We start from the raw sequence: 7,526 nt of genomic DNA on the forward strand, positions 1-7,526 counted from the left end.
CATTTACTACAATTAAAACTTTCCCGCAACTAAGCAAGGTCAGTTACTGCGGACAGAATGAGAAAGTCCAAAACCGAAGCCTTAAAGACGTTTTTAACGCTTGCCCAACATTTGCTTAATTATTTTATTGTCACATCCTTTTTATATTCCCCACTGATCTCCTGTTTAGTCTCCGTGTCATTCTGATTCTCTCTTACTCTGCTTGTGAGAGGATCTTTCAATTCTCTCACATACGTTTCAAAACCCAATTAAGCTGCTTGAAAGCTGCAGTAAAATCCCTGTAATACCTTTTATAGAATTACATAACATGTCATGCTCACAAACAGAAAAACAACAACAAAAAGTACGAAATTTAGAAAAGAACACTTTTATCTTGTCTCATGTTTAAAGCAAAAACAACAACAAAAATTATTGACTCAATAAATTAAACATCGGATCAGTTTATTTTTGTCATACATTTGATGCAGCAATGAACAATCAGTAAGAGCAGATTGTTCTTTAGTCAGTTAGTTTAGGGTCAAATAAAGTCCAAATACGGCTCTAGTCACATCAACTTTCCCTAAGCCACACCCATTGTCAACATGGCATCCTTCCTGCTGCGTGTCTCACCCTTCCTCACCCGCTCATTTCAATCTTACCCCCTTAAAGCCCAGACACCCCCCATGTAGCCTCTGCCTTTAATCTTCTGACCATCTTTAAACTATCTTCCCCCAATCTTCTTCCAAATGGCTGTAAGTGACAAGCTCTACAAAACACACGTTTAAGATAACTAGCGCTTAAGAGCAGAAAAATAAGCCAAAAACTTAACTACCATTTATTAGATTTTATAAGTAATCATTGGAAACGCCAGAAACTCCCATATATCAACCGTGAAACGTATGCAAAAGTAATTTATCATAGAATATGGCATTGAGGTCCTGTGCCTATTTGTGTCGGTCCATAAGTTAAAGGCTCAACACAGCAGGGGATGATTCTTTATTTGGGTCACAGGAGTGTTAGAGAGTTAAACTGGACTGAAATGGTGCAGAGTGAAGAAGAGAGTGATATCAGCTCCAACAACTGGTCTGTCACCCTCGATTCTGCATGCACCCACATCTAAAGGAAGTATTTGGAGATGTTGTCATTTAGCAAAGATCAGACTTTAATGATTCACCTTCAAGAAGAGGGTGTTTTCATGCAAACTTTCCATCCAATCTGACTGATCTTGAGTTCTTGCTAACTGTTTCAGTGGCCATTTATAGGCACAATTTTTGACACACCCTGAAAGACGTCCGACTGTAATTGCAATGAGGAATTTTGAGGAGTAAAAAATGAGCGAGAGGATTGGCGCAGAAAAAGCAGAGCGACGCGGAGAAAAGATGGATTGTGAAACAGACAGAGTTTTAGCTGGACAGAAACAGATATGCTGATGGGGAAAGACAGAGAGACAACCGTGCTGCCAGGAACATTACATAACCCTCTAGGATAGGAGTGAAGGAAGGAAGGAGAGGAAAGAGGATGGGAGGATGGACAGAGGAGAGAACGAGCAGAGAGAGGTGTTATGAATAAACAGAAGCCAGTTTAAAGTGGAAATTCGGCCACACCTATCTGCTTGGTTCAAAAAGATATGTTGTTCAGTTTGAGTGTGGGAGTTTTCATCATAAAACTGAGCTTTCTTTCAAAATGTTTAACCAGAGCAGAACCTACGTGAAGATCACAGCTTAAATACACTTGAGAGCTCCCACTCACTTCACCAATAAACTGGACAAAGTCATGAAGGCAGCCATGGGTTTTAGTACATGTTTACAGTACACACAATGTGTGAATTTTGCAGAGATTATAAACAAGGCCAAATCAAATCGAAGCCATAATCCATGATAATCCTATAGAAACCCCAACAGCCAGCAGGTCATCCAGCTATCTAGCAGCTCAACAGGGATCCAGTCAGTCGACTGTCCAGAATGGGTTTCATTCATTTTACTGCCTGAATAATAGGCCACTCACATGAAGAGTTTTACAATCCTACATTTGTAGGTTTCTCAACACCATTTATTTTATTTGCTGCATGGTGAGATTAATTGCTGTAAAGAGATATCCTCTAGAAAGCATAGTTTGTCACACTCAATTGGAAGATTTTAAAGGTTGCCAAATTCTGAGTAGTCTTTGGAGTGAGATAAAATGTGGGTCTATATATATATATATATATATATATATATATATATATATATATATATATATATATATATATATATATATATGAAGTCAGTGGAAAATATTTTAACTGGGATAGCACTTTCGATCACACATAAGAGAAAATAAATATGGCCTCTTGACTGGTCACATTGATATTTAATCTGGCTAAGCAGTTCACAAGATCAACATAAGCACAGGTTAAGAAGAGGATGATAAAATGACTACATGTTAAGTAGAATCTCAGGATCTTCATTTTTTCTTTCTTATAAAAATGTTTTGATTTTGTGTTTCAGATAACGTATTACTTTATTATTTGAATGTTATATACTTATTATTGCTGCCTCCAAAAAAAAAAATACTAGAACACCAATGAAGGGTACTATGTGTATAAAATTGTGTACAGTAGATAAAATCAAGTGCATGCTTAAACACAGAAGTGCTGTATGCTTGTACTTCCAATACTTCACTATCAGGGACACAGACACAGGAAAGGATGGCTCCAATTGCTCACAACTATATAAATAAGCTTATCAGGTTTGATTATCTTGTTGTGTGTAAAAGTGAATTAAAACTGAAACCTTATAGGGCTGTTGATCATCAGTATATCTGGAAAAGAAGGACTAAAGCATGACAGTGGCTCAGTGATGCTCTGGGTTGCTTTACTTCCTCTGGAATTTGACGCTTGTGGTGCAGAATTAAAGGCGGGTTCAACTTTCAGGAAATCCTGGGAGAAAACATTATGTTGTGTGTGAGGAAGCTGAACCTTGGACCTTTATTTAACTTTCACACAAGCACACCTTAAGAAAGCTTAGTTTAAGAAGTCTGGGAACTTACTAGAATAGCCATCATATTTCCTCAAATTAAAGTAGTGGGATCTGAAACCAGTCATTTCAACACTCAAGCCAAAGATTGGGAATTAACTGGATATCTTTGTTAATGAGGAGTGCAATGGAGGAGTAGTGTACAGGTATAATAAATCATTTTGAGACTCCAATAGTTATTGAAAGCGGTGTTTTGTGTTGAACTTGGAGAAACAATATGCAATATTACTTGTGTTGTATTATTTAATTTTTTTGTTTCTTTGTTTAGTTTATTTAGATCACCCAGTTTCTATATTCTACCAACACACCTATTTTTCCGTGGAGCTTAAATCATGTTGGTGAACACAGTTCTTGCACAGTTCTTAGTCTGACCAATGTGCAGACTATTCACATTGGTCAGTGAACAGTCGCACGTGGTTCAGGCGGTGTTGATCAGTATGTGTAGATGCAAATCACCGGTAGGATAGATTTCAGCTCAATTATTGGTTCTTGTACAAAAACGGGCATAGTTTTCACTCTGGTGATTTTCTATGTATTATTATTAATGTCCTTTTTAATAAGGTCTACAAATATGTGACTTCATGCTGGATACATTCTATAACTTTATTCAGTAACGTCGGCTACTCATAAGTCGTTTCCTCGGAGGTACGTGAACGCATCACCAGTGTCCGCTATTTGCAGATTCTAAGCACTCGACTCTTATTGCTCCCGGCTCCTGATTGGCTGAGCCATTCAGAAAGGGGGCGTGTTTGTGTCCTGGTACCAGACTGCTCTGCAAGCAGCTAAAAGGAAGAGAGATTTCCCATCACACACACACACTTGTCTTTACAACATAAACACACTGCGAGGGACGAATTCACACGGTGAGTGGCTCATTTTCGCCTATAACTAAGATTCGAGGTGTGTCATCGCGTGTTTCGCGATGGCTGCGTGTATTCTCGCGCTGCGCCATTATCAATGAGTGATGCCATTCGAGCCACGGTTAAAGCGTGATTTAGGTCTCGCGATGCAGGGACGTTAATGTGGGCCTCGCATTTCTCTGATCAGGATGCGTGTATCCTTCTTAGACGTTTGCTGTTGTTGCTGGTTCTCATCCTAATGTAAGAAGATAGTGGGCGTGTGAGGAGGAGAGGGACAGGGGGTGGGGGTGGGGGGCTGTCTCATGCAGAGGTCCGTGGATTCGTGCCTCTTTGTTATGGTGGTGATGCCGCAGTCGGGATGGTACAAGACTGCCCCTGGAAAAAAAAAAAGAAAAATCCCGACGCTGTAGGAATAATGATGAATTCCCTTTATATCCATTCTTTGGTTCCTAGGAAGCGATTCATGAGTGTAGAAAGTGTTGTGACTTTGCTGCTCCCCCAACCCCCAATTTGCTTCTGCTACTGTAATATTCTTATATGGGACTACAGTAAGAGGCAGATTATAAACTATGGTGATTTGTTTACTGCTGCACACACGCCAAAGTCAGAGGCCTGTTACATAAAGGATTTTCCCCCCTGATGTTACAGCAGTAATAAGAACAGCCTGATTTTCTATAGAGAGTAAGCCGGCCATTATACAGTAATACTCCCATCCCCACTCTCTACAAACACACATATAGGCTACAGACATCTGCATGCACGCACACACTGTGTTTTCTCTGTGTTAATACTGCTTTATCCTTGCTCATATATTTTTCCTTTCTGAGTGTTTTTGTGCTCTGTTCGCTCTGTGGTTGACAAATAGTTAATGGCAATGTAAACTCAATAAATAAATAGCTCGTTTTGGTTCTGGTGACCCAGTTTGTATCTTTGCATTGCCATTTCTCCCCCTTGTACTTCCATTTTGTACCTATGCACTCTAAGCATGCTGAATCATTTTATTTTTTTTATCATAGTTAAGTATTTTTTTTAACAATTTTGGAGTTTCATATTCATAAAACCATCCAATCTAATGTCATATAAACTACTGTATATCAGAATCGCTATAATCCCATTAATTTTAGCTATGATCGCTTCTAACATGTCTCAGATTATGAGCTCAGATCAAACCAAAGTATATTATATACTGGAATAACAAAGCCATATGTCTTCATATGAAAAGAATATAAAGTTATTTTACATTTTTGGCATGAATGACTAAAACTGCAAAGGTGCAAAATGTGTTGCGTTGTAAAAACCTCCACCTACTACATCATCGACATTTTGCGTGGATACTAACAGGGCCAGCCGAAGGCCAAAGAAAACCAACTACAGGTCGCAAAGGGAAAACCCAAATTTCTATTCAAGTAGGTTAGGCAAATGTAACTTTGATTTACTGCACTATGGATTAATCAGTGGAAGGTATGGGTAAATGAGTAAAAACAAAATCCTTCTTACTATCTACCACATATTGTCTTCTGCTTATTAAAAATTGGACGGCAGATCCGGGAAGGGAAACGCACCCCTTTACGCAGCAGCACTTCTACTCTCCAGCTCATTCTCAGAGATGCAGGGGCATTCCCAGGCCAGAAGGAATATATAGTCCCCTGGAGGAGCTGCTCTACTTACAGCTCTCCCCAGATGAAGGAGGTTCCCACCTTTATCTCTAAAGTTGAGGCTGGCCACTCTTCAGATTTCAGCTGTGTCCGGGATCTCCTTCATTCAGTCTTGAGTCAAATATTATGATGAGTGAAATGAGAACTTTGTTTTCTGGGTCAGCTCTTTCTTAACCACAGTAGACCAGAGCAGCACCCTCATCACATTAGACACTGTCCCAGTCTGTCTCCCCTCCATTTAGCTTTCACTGCTTGAAGTAGAAACTTACCACCTTTATATCGTTCCTATGATTAATGCCAGTAAAATTGGGTGATCAAAGTTTTCATTGACTGTGTGGAACGTAGAGTAGCAGAGGATGCCCCCCATCCCACATGTGGATGTGTACTGCTGTTTAGCAGAAAGACTGTTTGGATATATCTCCAGTTGCAAAACATGGTAACAGCCATGGTATGAAAACTGAAGGAGTGTCGTCCATCACTCCAACTAAGGGAACTGTGTTTTCAAAAATAGCAGATAACCCAACTAAGTAAGCTGCTCAAATTGTTAGATTTACTTTACTCTTTAAAAAATGTAAATGTCTTAAGAGACATTTGCTAAGGTTGAAGCTGGCCACCCTCAGTATTTGTTTAATATTACCGCTTCAGTCAAAAATCAAAATGACCTTACGCAAATGTTATAGTTGACATTATTATAAATGTAGTAATAAATATTCAATGTACTTTTAGCTGTAGTAGGAGTCATTTTTGCTTTCTCTTTTAAATATGAGCAATAACAGCATATAGTATACATTTTGGTTTAAATTAATACATTGGGTATGTGAAACTCTGGTATTTTTTGCTTGGGTTTATAATATAAGGATCTCATAAAGGACCCCTGGCTCATCACAAGTAATCTAGGCAGACAAAACATATGATGCATAAAACTGAAAACATTTTATATTTATCAGTCTAAAGACTTTTTCTCTAAGTAATATTTTGTTGTTGAATAGGTTTCAGAAGCAATAGTTCACCTTTCTACATGGTACAATTACATATACTGTTAAAGTAATGAGAAACTACTTAAAATTATGCCAACATAATAAAATATATCAGACTTATATTTGACTAGCATTACAACAGTAATGCTTAGAACTAAAAATATTTATTACTTTCAACTTCCACACTTTAAAATCATTCAAAGTAACAAACACTTTGTTGTGTAACTGACATAACAACTGACTAAAGACTATGTTGGATGTGTCATGCAAAAACATTGATAAACAATTCTGATATAAAGGACATATTATGAGTTGATATATTTGATGTTAGTTGGAAGGCCAGCTAAACCAAATACTTGTTTGGTACCTACACAGCTTTGAACTGACACTGGATACTAAAAAATATGTTAAAGTAGAAATGTTTGTGTGTTTCATGAGAACAACCTTTCGTGTGGTGTGTTCAGAAGCACTTTACTGAAAATAGTTGATATAAATCTGGGGGAAAAACTGGAAGCACACTTGCATGGCTACACTATTATATAAAAAGGGTCTAATCTGGAGTTTGGTTTATCTTCTGAAAGCCTGACATAAGTAATATCTTCAGAAAAGTCTGTGGTCTGGGCAAGGATTCCAGTTGGGTGTTTATTCGGGGGTTTTCTTGTCATCTGACGAGCAGACCATTTGTCATTCTGTGTTATTCATTTTAGGTCTTCCAGTTAGTTTTCTGAATTGATTTGAGTCTGTGGTACTTTCTGTACTAGGCAGTTCTTCAATTTCTTACAATTATGTTCTTTGAATGTTGATTTGGATCACTGTCTTCTCCTTTTCACATCAGTGTCCCACAGTCAGACACTGAACACATCCAGTGAAATACTGGGAGTGAATTTAAACAGCATGGCTTACTTATCTCAACATTCAGCAGATTAAGTCTATTTGTTTCCAGCGTTGTTTCCCTTCAGCTGCCTTTAAAAGGAATCACAACTGATCTTTAGGGTTCTTCCTGGTGATAATGGTAGAATGGTACCAATTGATCCGTTACCA

The 7,526-nt window shown here is 38.2% G+C and overlaps 1 protein-coding gene across 6 annotated transcripts in view; it reads left to right on the forward strand.

The window, feature by feature from the left end:
- The first annotated feature begins 3,729 nt into the window (after positions 1-3,729).
- LOC114146419 (microtubule-associated protein 4-like) overlaps positions 3,730-7,526 on the forward strand; it is an 85,312-nt gene continuing 81,515 nt past the window's right edge. For all 6 annotated transcript variants that reach the window (XM_028020426.1, XM_028020429.1, XM_028020430.1 and 3 more), the window contains exon 1: positions 3,730-3,856. The gene's annotated coding sequence lies outside the window, so the exon portion shown is untranslated. The remainder of the gene's footprint in view (positions 3,857-7,526) is intronic.

The sequence above is a fragment of the Xiphophorus couchianus genome, chromosome 6 (assembly GCF_001444195.1).
Source record: "Xiphophorus couchianus chromosome 6, X_couchianus-1.0, whole genome shotgun sequence".
In the NCBI taxonomy this organism is placed as follows: Eukaryota; Metazoa; Chordata; class Actinopteri; order Cyprinodontiformes; family Poeciliidae; genus Xiphophorus; species Xiphophorus couchianus.